The sequence below is a fragment of the Schistocerca piceifrons genome, chromosome 4, assembly GCF_021461385.2.
Source record: "Schistocerca piceifrons isolate TAMUIC-IGC-003096 chromosome 4, iqSchPice1.1, whole genome shotgun sequence".
Classification (NCBI taxonomy): Eukaryota; Metazoa; Arthropoda; class Insecta; order Orthoptera; family Acrididae; genus Schistocerca; species Schistocerca piceifrons.
Genome location: NC_060141.1, coordinates 783,955,241 through 783,972,043, shown reverse-complemented (window position 1 = coordinate 783,972,043; position 16,803 = coordinate 783,955,241).

The window sequence follows — 16,803 nt, the reverse complement described above, 5'->3', positions numbered from 1 at the left end:
GTATAAGGACAAATGTTTGCTAGATTGAGTGCCAGTGTGGCGGCCAGGACAGATACAGTATTGTTGTGACTGTGATCAGTAACGCACACCTCCACAGGCCACTGCTTAGTTTTATCTGTTGCTGATGGCACGAACTTGGTAGTAGAGGATGTTGTGTGCAACATTGGCTTGGTTTCAAATCGAGCAGTTTATGACTAAAGTTCATGGCTTGAATAAAATAAACTAAAGCTAAATCAATCAGTTTGTACAGTGCCTAACACACAATTCAACAAAACCTAACGTTTTAATTTCACAGAATGGGCATATGATTAGTGAAACTGAACAGTTCAAATTTCTAGGTGTTCAGATAGATAGAAAACTGTCGTGGAAAGCCCATGTTCAGGATATTGTTCAAAGACCTAATGCTGTTATTTTTACTGTTGGAACGGTATCTGAAGTTAGTGGTCGTTCGACACGGAAATTAGTCTGTTTTGCTTATTTTCATTCGCTTCTGTCGTATGGTATTATATTTTGGGGTAACTTTTCCCGTTCTAAAAGGATATTTTTGACTCAGGTACGGGTGGTAGGGGAAATAAGTGGTGTAAGTTCATGAACCTCTTGTTGACCTCTGTCCACGAGTCTGGGTATTTTGACATTGGCCTCTCAATATATATATTCCTTACTGACGATAATTGTTAACAATATTAGCTATTCCCAAGAATACGCAGCTTTCACTCAGTTAATACTCGGCAGATATCAAACCTGCATTGGCATCGGACTTCATTAACTTTTGGGCAGAAGGGTGTGCATTATCTGCTGCATCCATTATCAATAAGCTGCAACTAGAGTTCAAAAATCTTAGCAGTAATCCACGCGCTTTCCTCATGGGTCACTCCTTCTATTCTGCCGAGTAGTTTCTTGAAAAATTTAGCTGATTCTTGTTGTATTGTTGATTGCGTTTACTTAAATTTATGGCATGACTTTTTTGGGTTCATAAAGTTTTTTTTATCTGTCATTACATTTATATTGTAATTTCATGTACTGACACGGCTGATGACCTTGGAGATTTGCTCCTCAATTTGGTCCTACGGAACTTGACCTACAAATATAAAATAAAATAAATATAAAGCAGCACATCCTTGAAGCTGCTGTGCAACATCGTAAGTATTACAGCGAAATAAAGCTTATATCTATGTGTCATTAACTTGTTCGCACCATCACAGTTCCTCCATCCACATCGCAGCACCTGAGCTTAATACGATGTACGTTATTCGTTCTACTTAGATGAACTGTACACACCGTCTGGCGACGATAATTCAGAACTCGCTGAGCAGTATCATTAACTGTGTGTATTTTGTTATTCCTAGATTGCTTGCTTGTTCGTTAACTTGTTGTGTTTGCGGAAATTTTGTGTTGCAGATTAGCGTTCTTCAGTTTTGCTGTTTAATTGCCGTGGTGTCATAGTTCATAAGTAAGCTTTAGGATTCCTTGTGTGTCTGTATCAGCACTTTTTTTACCCTGTCAAACCCACCATTCCAAACTCCTCATTCGCCTGCCTAACAGTTAGCGGCGCCACGAACGCAAACGCCTGAAACACCACTACTAGATCTAAATCAGTTTCTTCAGTTACAAATGCAGTCAATGGACCAGAGTACATCCAAACCAAAAATAAATGGTGGAAAATGAGGTACGGAATCGGACCCTGTCATCCACTGCACCGCCAGAAGCACCGCAATCTTCGTTGCTACCTGCATTTCGTCTAACTGAAGAAGAAAAGAAGACTGGTCGGAAATTTGCCACAATTTTAAGCATACGTTGTGGCTCAACAAATAGGAGGCACTGTGAAGCAATCTCTTTTTTTTCTGTCCACCATTGGTGTTGCCGTTTACCGCATTTGTGGGACGTTATTCCCTACTACAAGACAGGAACTAGTTACACTGTGTCATCAAAACTATCTGGACATGTGACTGAAAAGGACTTACAATTTCGTGGCGCCCTCCACCGGAAATTCTAGAATTCAGTATGATGTTGGCCCACCCTTAGTCTCGATGGCGGCTTCCACTCTCGCAGGCATACGTTCAGTCAGGTGCTGGAAAGTTTCTTGGCGACTGACAACCCATTCTTCACTGAGTGCTGCACAGAGGAGAGGTATCGATGTCGGTCGCTGAGGCCTAGCATTAAGTCAGGGTTCCAAAACATCCCAGAGGTGTTCTATAGGATTCAGGTAAAGACTCTGTACAGGCCAGTTCATTACATGGATGTTATTGTCGTGTAACCACTCCGACATAGGTCCTACGTTATGAACAGGTGCTCGATCGTGTTGAAAGATGGAGTCGCCATACCCGAACGACTCTTCAAAAATGGGAGCAACAAGGTGCTTAATACATCAATTTAGGCCTGTGCTGCGATAGTGCCATGCAAAACAACAAGGGGTGCAAGCCCCCTCCATTAAAAACACGACCACACCATAATACCACCGCCTCAGAATTTTACTGTTAGCACTACACACGCTGGCAGATGACGTTCACTGGGCATTCGCCATACCCACACCCTACCATCGGATCGTCACGTTGTGTACCGTGAGTCGTCACTCCACACAAGGTTTTTTCACTGTTCAATCGGCCACTGTTTACGCTACTTACACCAAGCGAGGCGTCGTTTCTCATTTACCGGCGTGATGTGTGGCTGATGAGCAGCCGCTTGACCATGAAATCCTAGTTTTCTCACCTCCCGCCTAACTGTCATAGTACTTGCAGTGGATCCTGATGCAGATTGGAATTTCTGTGTGATGGTCTGATCTATAACACATTAGGACCGTCTTCAGTTGTTTGTGGTCTCTGTCAGTCAACAGTCAAAGTCGGCCTGTACGCTTTTGTGCTGTACGTATCTCTTCACTATCATATCGGAAACAGTGGAGATAGGGATGTTTGGAAGTGTGGAAATATCGCGTACAGACGTATGACGGAAGTGACACCCAATCACCTGATCAAGTTCGAAGTTCAAATGGCTCAAGTGGTTCTGAGCACTATGGGACTTAACATCTGAGGTCATCAGTGCCCTAGAACGTAGAACTACTTAAACCTAATTAACCTAAGGACGTCACACACATCCATGCCCGATGTAGGATTCTAACATGCGACCTTAGCTGTCGCGCGGTTCCGGACAGAAGCACCTAAAATCGCTCGGCCACACAGGACGGCCCACGTTCGAAATCCATGAGTTCCACGAAGCGACCCATTCTGCTATCTCACAATGTCTAATGACTACTGAGGTCGCCGATATGGAGTACCTGGAAGTAGGTGAGAGCAAGATGCACCTAATATGAAGAATGGTATGTTTTTGTGGGCAGCCGGATACCTTTGATCAGACAGTGTAGCTATGAGAAACGTATTCAACCACTGAACAAATACTACGACCATAAGAGCAATGGGGCGGCTGCAAGATTTAAAATCCTTAGGCTGAAGAAACAACCAGGTCAATCGTACAGAGAAAGGGTGACGGATTTGCAGGGGCTCACAAGAGAATGCAAATTTAAGTGTGAGAGTGAAAATTACTGTAGTGGCTTTATGATTCGTGACGCTATTAGTGGCAGGTAGTAGTATCCGTGAACAAATCCTATTTGTAAAATACCCTGACGCCACGCTACAACGGGTTTTGCAGATAACCGACATTCAAGATTCGCGTGAAAGTGCAGTTGATAGTTTTCAAGCAGGAAACATTTTTTCTGTAGACTCAAGAGACAAACGCCACGAAAACAAACTGGGGACAAATCTACTGGCGTGATATCTTGCTCGCGCTGTTTCAAATCACACAAACGTGACAGGTGCCCTTCGCGTTCGAGACTTTTTTGAATGCTGTAAGAACGGGCACATTCAAGCTGTTTGTCTGCAGGAGACGAAGACTTCCACTCCGAACGAACGCCACGTATCTCAAACTTTCAAGTGCATGTTGTTCATTTTGGGCAGAGCTGTGATGCTAGTGGAGAAGATAACAGTGAATCTGTGCAATACAGTGAATCAGTAGTTTCTTTAGTGCAACGCCACCCCAGCAAGATTTACGTGGGTCTTTTTATTGCTGGCCAAAGCGTTCAGTTTCAGTTAGACACACGTGCCTCAGTGTCACTGTTAAATCACAATACTTATGGTCTGCTTGGCAAATCCAAGTTACAGACGACAACGACTACCCTCACAGCGTATAATGGACAGGACGTTCCAGTTTTAGGATCTTGCGGCCTTCCCGCCGTCTACCAAAATTTGTTCAAGTCTGTCTTATTCGAGGTTCTGCATTCATCCCCTTGATTTGTTTGATTTGTCTGAATTGCCTATTGTAGACAATATGCTACAGGTTACTTCGTTTGACTATAAAGATAGAGTTGCTCAGTTGTGTGACGAATTCAAAGATTTGTTTATTGACGGCTTAGTAACTCGTGTTACGATCAAAGATAGTGCACAGTCCCGCTTTTGCAGAGCTCGCCCGGTGCCACGCGCGCTCCGTGAACATGTTGCAAAGGAACTTGGATAGTGGCAGGAAATAGGCGTCATCGCACCCATCATACCCAGTCTGTGGTCATCCCCGTTAGTTTTTGTGAAGAAACCTCCAGGAAAATTGAGAATCTGCGGGGACTTTAAGGCGACAGTGAATCCTCAGACAGTAATTGATTCATTGCAACTGCTATGTCCTGATGAGCGTATGGACCGCTGAGGAAAGGGTCACTACTTCTCCACATTCGATTTACGCGATGCGTACCTTCAGATTCCATTAGATGAGCATTAACAGGATGTGTTAGTGATTAATACACACAGGGGACTCAACAAATTTCTGCACTTGCCATTCCGTAACGCATCTGCACCAACGATCTTTCAACGCTATCTGGAACAATTAACAGCATCTGTGCATTCATGTACAAATTACTTGGATGACATTGTGGTATATGGCCGCACAGCAGAAGAGCACCTCAGCAAATTGGGGGCCTTTTCAGTGTCGTCAGAGGCAGGAAGGCCTGAAATGTAACAAAGGTACGTGTGTGTTCTTCCAGAGTGAAACTATGTACTTAGGTCATGCGATTAATTACCAAGGTGTTCTTCCGACGTAGTCGCACTTGCAGGTCCAAGGTGTTATTTTCATAGCACTGAATCAGAGCAATCTCGTGTGGTAATCTCAACAGCTTTCCAGAGACAAGTATTGAGCATGCTCCACCACGGTGACTGGGGTGTGGCCAGCACGAAACATTGAGCTTGCAGACACAGCACTTGGTTCGGCACTGCCAGTCAAACAGAGCAAACGATGGCACAGTGCCACGCTTGTGCGGAAAACCAGGCAGCCACTCCTCAACGTTTCTTTGATTGGCCAAAACCAGAAGCGCCTTGCAAGCGTATTTGGACTTTGCTGAGCCCTACTGGAACATTCATTTGCTGATTGTCGTCAACGCAAGTAGCAAGTTTCCTTTTGTTGTGCCGATCAAATCGACATCTGCATATTGGACACGGCAGTCTTTGCAGTACATACTTTGAGTCAAAGGTCTTCCAGAGATCATATTGACCTACAACGGACTTCGATTTGTGTCGTCAGAATTTGTGGACTTCGTGCTACCAATGGCATTCATCACATCACCAGTGAGCCTTTTCACCCTCAATTAAGGGGAGAAGTGGAGCGCTCCGTGTGGACTTTCAGACAGCAGATGGACAAGTTACGCACCGGCCACACGCAGGAACAAGTTTTACTGCATTTCCTCTCATGTTACTGCACCCTGCCCTGCAACGGCCCTTCACCAGTGGAGCTACTCCATGGACGGCACCACTGCATGCTGCAACCACCACAGCGGTTGGCACCTACTCCAGCCACTCGGGCAATCTACAAAGCTAATCATCAATTTTTTTCAAACTGTACAGCAGGCAGAAGACCTGGGAGCGCAGCAGGACCGTAAAATCATTAGGTGGATCCATGTTTCTCTTACACGGTCCTGGAGGTTTGGAGTGGCGGTGACGGAACCAACTCAGCCCTCGTCATTTGCGTGATCCTGCCGCCGAGTCTTTTTTTATATCTTTTTTGCCTGCCCAGATGAAGCCTGCACGGTGTCCGACGACCTGGGGTCCTGCGCCCCCACTACCAGGCCCTGATTCCATGGACCTGGACTCGACTCCTCAACCAACACCGAGTGGACAACAGTTTCCGGGGACGATCCATTCCTACCAAGGGGCCATCGTCTCACATCACGATGCTGTTGCAGGTCAACGCCATCACGACTGCGCTCGATTGTCCGATGCAGGAGTGTGCGTCCACCTCGTTTTCTGGCTGGCGTTCCGGCGCGGTCGCAAGGCGAATGACCGACTCAGAGCGGGGCCTCGGCACCAAGTACAGGTTCGGCTCCCGTTCCCTCTTCCCTCTTCTCTTGCTGCATCCACACCTCTCCCGGCCGGCCGAAGTGGCCGTGCGGTTAAAGGCGCTGCAGTCTGGAACCGCAAGACCGCTACGGTCGCAGGTTTGAATCCTGCCTCGGGCATGGATGTTTGTGATGTCCTTAGGTTAGTTAGGTTTAACTAGTTCTAAGTTCTAGGGGACTAATGACCTCAGCAGTTGAGTCCCATAGTGCTCAGAGCCATTTGGACACCTCTCCCCTAGCTGTCGTAGCAGCAACCAATAATAAACGACTATGGTGAGGAGGTTTGAGGGAGGGGGGGCGGGAGGGGAGAGGGGAAGGTGTGTTGTGTCGTCGCCAATGGGCTCAACCGGAGTTGGCCCACTGAGACCGCTTCAAACTGGCCCCAAAGGCAGAGCATTAAAGCTCACCGCCAACCGCAAGTGTGGCTCAATCACCAAATCCCGCGGCACTGTCCCTGAGATGGACTTCTGCGTTGTGATAATCAGCGAAGTAATGGGTGATTATTGTTCCGCATTAGTGTACGACAGAAGTAGTACAGAGTTCCAGTGTTACAGTTCTTAGCTCCAGTTCACAGTGGAGACAGCCTTTGAGACCTAATCTACAAGTGGAGTCGCCTACAGCCTTCACGTCGGAACAAGTGTTTACTACAGTGATTGAAAGTGTGGCGCCCATGACAGACATAGTCTTGTTGACAATGCATTCGGTAATGCACGCTTTTTAAGTTCACTGTTTAGTTGTACCTGTCCACAAGCGCATCCAACGATTTGTTGCACAACTTATGTATCGCATCGCAATGAAGTGTATATTTGTGTGTCACTAATTTATTCGTCCTACCACAGTTCCTCTGACCACTTCGGAGTATCTAAATCACACACAGATGACCTGTATGCATCACACTTATTCTGACTAAAATAGATAAATAATAATAATAATACATAAATAATTATTGCATCCTTCAAACCAAACCTGTTTGTTTCTTTATCTGCAGCAATAACTGATTAAAGCTGTTTCACACAAAACTTATTCCTTGCTCTGTGAATGTGATGTGATTCTAACTTTCAGCACAGAGTGCAAAGTATCACAATGGTGCCGGTTCTGTCGAGACAAATATATTGATACATGGCAATTGTGGCCCATAAAGGCGCATCAAGCCACATATGCTTCTGCACGTATGCGCTCCATGAGATTTTGGCTAAAATCATCTTTGATTATTGAAAACCCATTTTTCTGGAACTTACAAATACGAAATTGACGTTAGTGTAGATTTTACCTGAAAATATTCTACCAGCATAACTTTGCAATTAAATCGTTTTATTTGTCCTTCCTTCTTACTACGAAACGACTCTGCAACCAAGGTTCACATTTTAATCTAATTATGAACGTAAGGAGATAATATACTGTTTACTTTCATGACGTTCATGGGAAAGCTTAAACTACTTATGACAGCGAAATCGGCTTGCCCACGTTACTGTGGTACACTGTAAACCCTGTATGCAGGGTGTCCCAGAAGTGTTGAAACAAAGCTCCAGGAATTGTGGAGGGTGTCTTGAGGAAGAAATAGAGGACAGGAACCCGTGTCCGGAAACGTCATCCAACTGGGTTACAAGGCGTCGAAGTTACAGGCAACGGCTTCTGCCGCAGGGCCACCCCTTCGGCAGCAAACGTGACTTCGTATACTGACGGACCGTAGGTGGAACGTTTCCCAAATGTTTTTTGTGAGTCAGTGATCGCAGCTGATGCCGCGATCGGCTATGGAGAAGATGGAGTTGCTGCGTAGGCAATCCTTGTCTCCTATAAAAGTGACGCTATGTTTCCTAGCCAGATGATGGTTTTGGTCACGACTTTCCATTTATAGCTTACTTACGCCGGTAAACGAAAATAAATGTGATTTTACACAGTTTCAGGTGAAAAATATACTGCGGCTGGGCCTTTTTTCCGAAAGCGTCATCCACGGAGGCAACACAGCATAGCATTCGTAGGTGACATGGCCTCTCTACGCAGCAGCTAAAAGCGGTAGGCTCCAGCACCTATCATTTCGACGTTCTGCAGCGCAATTGGATGACGTTTCTTGGCACGACTTGTTCCTCACACTCTCTAGAGCACCTTCATGTTTCTCGTAACATGGCTGGAACAACCTGTGTATTATTGCGGCTGTTAATAATTTCTAAAAGAGAAATCACATACGGAACATGGTTAACACGAAGAAAGTTGGTAGATGGTGGTGGTGGTTAGTGTTTAACGTCCCGTCGACAACGAGGTCATTAGAGACGGAGCGCAAGCTCGGGTTAGGGAAGGATTGGGAAGGAAATCGGCCGTGCCCTTTCAAAGGAACCATCTCGGCATTCGCCTGAAACTATTTAGGGAAATCACGGAAAACCTAAATCAGGATGGCCGGTGACGGGATTGAACCGTCGTCCTCCCGAATGCGAGTCCAGTGTGCGAAAGTTGGTAGAGTACTCGTAAATACACTCATGTTCATAAATCAAGGATAATGCTGATACATGGTGAAACCATGATCTGGTGGGCGGTTTGCGTTTTTAAATCACCTAGGGGTATGACCATGCTGTTTATTTAACCTGCGGTCGTGGCACGGTGGCTCTGGCAGCAGTCCACATATGCAGAGGTGTGTTTGTGCATGACAGAGTACGGCGCAGCGAGCACGTGTGGAAACGTTTTCAGACGTGCTCATGGTGAATGTGTGTTGCGAATGGCTCAAAGAACAAATATTGATGACGTTATGAGGGGTAGTATACTAGGGCAATTGGAGGCTAATCAAACACAACAGGTTGTAGCACGGGCTTCCGTGTGCCACAAAGTGTGATCTCAAGATTACCTCAACGATTCCAGCAGATAAGAATCGTGTCCAGGCGCTACAGTACGGGACGTCCACAGTGTACAACACCACAAGAAGACCGATATCTCACCATCAGTGCCCGCAGACGGACACGGAATACTGCAGGTAGCCTTCCTCGGGACCTTACCGCAGCCATTGGAACAGTTGTCTCAGTACACGGTCATTGGAACAGTGATCCCAGGTAATGTTCACGGACGAGTCCAGGTATAGTCTGAACAGTGGTTCTCGTCGGGTTTTCATCTGGCGTGAACCAGGAACCAGATACCAACTTCTTAATGTCCTTGAAAGGGACCTGTATGGAGGTTGTGGTTTGACAGTGTGCGGTGGGATTACGATTGGTGCACGCCTACCCCTGCACTAGTATATCCACCTTTTCAAGGGTGCAGTTGGTCCCACCTTCCTCCTGATGGATGATAACGCGCGGCCGCACCGAGCTTCCATCGTCGAGGAGTACCTTGAAACAGAAGATATCAGGCGAATGGAGTGGCCTGTGTGTTCTCCAGACCTAAACCCCATCGAGTACGTCTGGGATGCTCTCGGTCGAAGTATCGCTGCACGTCTTCAAACACCTACGACACTTCAGGAGCTTCAACAGGCACTGGTGCAAGAAAGGGAGGCTATACCCCAGCAGCTGCTCGATCACCTATTCCAGAGTATGCCAACCCGTTGTGCGGCCTGTGTAAGTGAGCATGGTCATCAAATCCCATTCTGATGTCGGGAAACATGCACAGGAAAGTGGGGCGTTTTGTAGCACACGTGTTTCGGGACGGTTTTCTCAACTTATCACCTATACCGTGGACTTACAGATCTGTGTTGTGTTTGTTCCCTATGTGCCTATGCTATTAGCGCCAGTTTTGTGTAGTGCCACGTTGTGTGGCAGCACATTCTGCAATTATGTAGTTATCAAAAATCATTTTTTTTTTGCTTCGAGTCTTAGATTGCAGTTTACAAAGCACTTTATTCTAAACAGTTGTTTCGGAATAGATGGACTGGTCACAATCGACCTCGGTTTTATGAAAAGGGCGGCAAGTTCTGTAGGGATCGATAATAGTACGCTCTTCCATGCACTTCACAGAATATTTAAAAGTACAGACGTATATGTAGATGTGTCCAGAATCACATACGCTACTTCTTAGTAAGCACACTAAGGTTCGAAACCACAGCTACTGTACCTGGTCATTACAGCAGCTCGGTAATGGCTGATTTCTTAAGTTTCATCTGACAGCTGAACGCTGCCTGTTTTACCGATCTCTACGGTATTGTATTTTATTGTATGGAACTGGGGACCTAGAAACGACGGACTGGCATCGTCCCTGGCGTAGCCCTCAGTAGTTCTCTACCCCACAACAGGCCACAGCCGCCCATTCACCCCACCGCTACCCCACATCGAACCCAGAGTTATTGAGCGGTTCGGCCCCCAGTGGAATCCCCCTGGAACGTCTTATTCCAGATGAATCTAACGCCAATGTTTGCGTCGTACACTAATTACGGCGTACGCGTACGTGGAGACAGTGTTTATGCGGCAATTGCCGACGTAATGTAACTGAGGCGGAATAAGGGTAACCAGCCTTCATACGCTAAGGCAGATCGCTTTAAAATCCATCCACATACTGGCCGGCATACCGGACCTCGACGTTAATCCGCCGGGTGGATTCGTGCCGGGACCGGAACGCCTTCCCGCGCGGAAAGCAGTGCGTTAGACCGCACGGCTAATCAAGCGGGCTACCGCTACGGTACTCTACAGTGGAAAAGCGCGCACGGACACAATGCCTTCTGATCCGTCGTTGAAGATATGAAATTTTCGCAAATATCACGACATATAAATTTGTACAAGAAGTCACTACTTTAATGTGATGATTGGCGTAAGCCCGATACACGATATGGAAAAAAAATTATTATTTCCAACACTGCGGGCAAGTGCTTTGCTACATGTAAGCAAGCTCACACATTCGAAGTTGAAAATCAGTATAGCGCACATTCATGAGTCCGTGATATCTACGCGCTTTGTTTTCACCAGAAGCACGTGATCGGTACCGGTACGAGATGAACACGACCGGGAGTTGTCATGAATGGTGGACAAAGAAGAAAATTCCCTCTTTCGCGACCCCTCCCACAAAGCGACCCATCTATTAAAACCATAGTTCAAAAACAACTTTGACTGACTAAGGCGCCACCATATTTGTTGTTGATTAAGTACTTCCTTACAATCTACTTTCTCTCTGCAATCCAAGCGCTATGGAGGTAATAGGAACAGACAATTTTTCAGGCGCCAATTCGAAAGGAATTACGTTAAAAACGATAGGACTATCGATAGTTTAACCAGACTACCGATAGTGACAGTAGTACGTACGCTATCGATTAATCGATAGTTTATCGATGTTTAAGTAACACTAGTATGACTCCTTCGCAATACACTTAATTTTTTTCATCACTTGTCATTCCAAATAAAGTTTTTGGATAATACGAGTATAATGCATTACAGTGAGAACGCTTTGACTCTGTGTGCATTTTCATTCATATTTGTTTAGTTTGTTGCGCAGTCTCGCCCAACGTGGAAGGTCTACTTTGTGCATGAACTGCCCTATGCTTCAGTGATGTTAACTAAGTGCCTGACGGCTGCATATCGGATACTTTCACTAATAAGATATGTTATACCATTACAGCCTTAGCTAACAGATCGAAACAGTGCCATCTACTCATATGCCCACCTTAATGTAACACTATTAGAAAGGGAAGAAAGGTCATCATCTGTTACTGATGAATAAGAAGGAGTTATTTTAACTGTAGTGACACTTGTATTTATAACATCGTAATTATACTGCGGTAAAACAGTATAAGTACGAATATGGTTGTGAACACCACACAGTCTTGCAAGGCATATTCGTATGGAGGTGTTAAACGTTTGCTCTCATCCCTTAACTGCCAGCAACGTGAAAAATTATTCGTTCAGCTAGACACTGCGAAAACTACCTTTTCTTAATTCTTGATTTGAGCTTAAAATCCACCTTGACTAGAATTAAATTTGCTTAAATACTCTGATATTTGCGACAAAAGTGGTTTGTAAATGGAATGTATATATAGTAGAGTTTTCATTCTAATGTTTCTGTTATTTCACATGTACATAAGTGGTCAAATATGGCTTCTTCAGAATCAGAAATACTAAGCAGAGATAGGAATATCAGGACATGGCGTCATGTAATTTTTAACAGTTTTGGAAAGTGTCTATTAACAGCTGTCAAGTAATGTATAAAATGCGTGTTTGATCATCACCTGCTTTTATTTTAAACCCAAATATCATCTGGTTTCAGTCATGGACCTTTTTCACAGATAAGGGTTAAAATGCTTTAAGCCTCCACGTTACATTTACCATTACTTAAATAATGTGTAGTGTATGTCATGAATGTCAGAATACGACCCAGGACTTTAAGAAGCAAGTATACTAAGTGTACACAGAGTGTACTAAGCGGTCACTCTTTGTACTAAGTGTACACTCTCTGTACACCTAGTATTAGTATGTTTGCTTCTAAAAGTCCTATGTCGTATATTCATATTCATGACATGTTTTACACATTATTTAAGTAATGACAATTAATGTAATGCGTTGGCTTAAACCATTTTAACCGTTACCCATGGTCCATGACCGAAACCGGTTGTTATTTGGGTTTAAAATAAATGCAGCTTATGGTAAAACGTGCATTTTATACATGTAATTGACCGTGTACGTCCTGATATGACGCAATACAAATAGGTGATAGTTGAAATGAATATTACAAATATTGAAACATGTAAACTTACTGTACAGTATGTATTTAGCCTGTAATTTAACACATTCGTCAACGGATAAGGATTGACTGAAACAGAGAAAAGAAATACAACCGAAGCGAACAGGTAGCTTTTGGAGATGAAATGCTGACGGCACCGCGGGATCAAGTACGTCAAAAGACAAGGTTCCGAAGAAGCTTTGAATTACATTTAATCAAGTATAAATTGGAGGAAATAGTAAAATGGTTCAAGGGTTAAATCTCTATGCAGGAATGTCTAGAGGCCAAATGTTAGACTACTGAAGCGTGTATAATTAAGTTCACGGTGGATGCAGCCTAGAGGGAAATTATAGAAACTTATGGAGAGAAGAGAGACAGCGTTATAAATGCTAAGAGCACAGATGGCAAAGCTGGATCAAAGAAAGAAGGGAAAGCTGAAAATTAAAAGAAATATATAAGAGATCTGTACAAGGGAAATAAACTTGAATGTGATATAACACAAAGGGAAGAGAAAGTAAATGATTATGGGGTGGGAGCTATGATATTGAGAGAAGAATTTCTCAGAGCAGTGAAAGTGCAAGGCCCCTGGAGCAAGTGACATTCCCTGAGATATATTATAATCCTTGCAAGAGTCAGCCATGAGAAAACAGTTCCACCTAGTGTCAAATATGTACGAATCAGGCAAGATATCCTCGCACTTCAGGAATAATTCTAATTCCAAAGAAGGCATGTGCTGTCAACAAGTGAAAATAGTACAAAGTCATTAGTGTAATAAATCATATTTGCAAAATACACGAATTATTAACTGAATAATGGAAAAACTGGTAACAGCCAACCCCTGGAAAGATTAATTTGGCTTCCTGAAATGGAAGAATACGCAAAGATACACAAACTTTAGACTCGTCTTACAAGATAGGATAAAGGAAGGCAAACCTACGTTACAGCAGTTATAAAAGTAACGAAAGCTATTTAAACTATTAACGGAAATGCTCTCTTAGAAATGCTGAAAGTTGCGAGTATATATACAAAGAACGAAAGGCTATTTGCATCCTGAACAGAAACCAGAATTCAGCTCTGACAGCGAAGGACATGAAAGGGAAGCAATCATTGAGAATTGAGCGAGACGGGTTTGTAACCTATCGCCGATGCCATTCATCTTGTACATTGATCAAGCAGTGAGGGAAATCAGGAAATCGAATGGAAGATGAGGAGAAGAAATAATAAATTTCAGACTGACCAGTTGCATTTTAGTTTTGCTAGAGACGGCAAAGGGTTTCATGGAAGAGTTGATAGTGATGGACAGTGTCTTCAAAAGTGCTCAGAAGGCGAATTTCAACAAAAGTGATAGTAAGGTATTTGAATGTATTAGAATTAAATCAGACGATACTGAGAGAATTACGTTAGGATTTGATACATTAGAAGTATCCGATGAGTTTTGCTGTTTTCGTAGCAAAGTCACTGATGATGCCCTAAGCAGAGAGGGTATCAAATGCAGTTTTCCAATAGTAAGGAAATTTTTACCGAAAAGGAGATATTGATTAATGTTGAATATTAATTTAAATATTTGGCATCATTTTCTGAAGATATATGTCAGGACTGTAGGCTTGCTACACGATTGAACAATGGAAAACAAAAAGTACATACAATAAATAGAGGGTTTTGAAACGTGGTGCTATGTTAGAATACTTAAGTCAGGTTGGTAATAATCAAAAGGTACGTAAACGAACTGGGGAAAAACATATTAACTTAGCAGAACGAGATTAAATGAAGTGAACGTCGAGGACTAGACAGTTTCAGAATGGAAGTGTGGGAGTTATAATGAAGAGGTACTCAACTGAACTGGGGAAAAAGGCCAAGGCTTGGTTAAAGTATGCCCTTTCAAACGGGTATAGGGTGCACTAGTCATGCAAAGATGAAGAGACTTCTTTAGGATGGACTGGGGTGGAGGACTGATTCACTTCATTCGTCGGACAGAAAACATCAACATCAAACAGCTCTGTTGATATTAACTTTTGCTATAACTGTCTCAACCTGTAATGGAACATGATAGCTTCCACATTTGTGTGAGAAGTGTGCTATACTGAGACATGGTCCATGACAACAGCAACTCCTGCCTATAGTGAACTGGTTCAAATGGCTCTGAGCACTATGGGACTCAACTGCTGAGGTCATTAGTCCCCTAGAATTTAGAACTAGTTAAACCTAAGGACATCATAAACATCCATGCCCGAGGCAGGATTCGAACCTGCGACCGTAGCGGTCTTGCGGTTCCAGACTGCAGCGCCTTTAACCGCACGGCCACTTCGGCCGGCTATAGTGAACTCTCAAGGTACATACAATATTGCAGTGCCTATGTTGTTCAGAAGTACGATGCGAAGTTACTTCGGACTTGCATGCCTGGAAATCGGGGTCCGGGTCCCAGTTCGGCAGATCGGCACATTTTCACTATGGTCATGCCATTAAGCAACTTCACTAAACTAAACAACCGATGGTTGTTCATATTCGCAACTGCAAATACATTTCATGTATTTCATAACGGTTGTAGTCGCCTGCATGCATGTCCGAAGGAGCTTTGCATCGTACCTCTGAACAATACAGATACTGCAATATCGTATTTATCAGTCGACACCGGGAAAGCGACTTCCAAATAAAGTGTCTCCCCCTGTACAGGAATATAGATAACGAATGTACGAGTGCAGGCTGTTGACACACTGTTGATGAAATTTGCAAGTTTGGATATGGCCGTGAGTCGTGTTCGGCTAGCATAATGGTAATGCGACCGCTCTCGATAAGGGAGGGATCTGGGTTCGTGTCCCGGTCCAGCGCAAATTTTCATTAGTGTCATTCCATTATACAGCTGATGGTACGATATTCGCATCTGCGAATAAATGTCATGCATCAGAAGATAATGGTCCAGAAACACGATAAGATATCGTGAAAATGAGACAACAAAAGGAAAACTGTAAATTAACTCCACGTAATTGTCAATGGTAATCTAATTAGATCGGACATACTGTCAAATTTTCACATCGTGTTAAGTAAAACAAGAACCTAGCCATCAGACCTAACGCCAGCATGGCACTGTTACTGACTTCTCAGAAATCTACAACATCTTGAATTCTTGCGTATAATACGTATGTTAATTCATATTATCCTTCTTATTACACTGAAGAGCCAAAGAAACGGTTATAAACACGCGTTTTCGAATACAGAAACATGTAAACAGTCAGATCACGGTGCTACGGTCAGCAACGCCTATATAAGAGAAAAAGTGTCTGCCGCAGTTGTTAGAACGGTTACCGCTGTTACAATGATGGGTTATCAAGATTTCAGTGAGATTGAACTTGGTGTTACAGTCGGCGCACATGCGATGGGACACAGCATCCCCGAGATAGCGATAAAGTGGAGATTTTCCAGTAAGACCATTTCAACAGTCTACCGTGAATATCGGGAATCCGGTAAAAACATCAAATCCCTGACATCGCTGCGGTCGGAAAAAATGCTGCAAGAACGGGACCAACGACGGTTGTAGAAAATCAATCGTTCAACGTGACAAAAGTGCAAACCTTCCGCAAGTTTCTGCAGATTTCAATGCTTGTTTATCAACATGTGTCAGCGTGCGAACTATTCAACGAAACATCTTCTATAAGGACTTTTGGAGCCCACTGCACGACACAAAGATGTACGCCTCGCCTAGGCCCGTAAACATCGACATTGAAATGTTGACGACTAGAAACATGTTGCCCGGGCGGGCAAGTTCAAATGGTTCAAATGGCTCTGAGCACTATGCGACTTAACTACTGAGGTCATCAGTCGCCTAGAACTTAGAA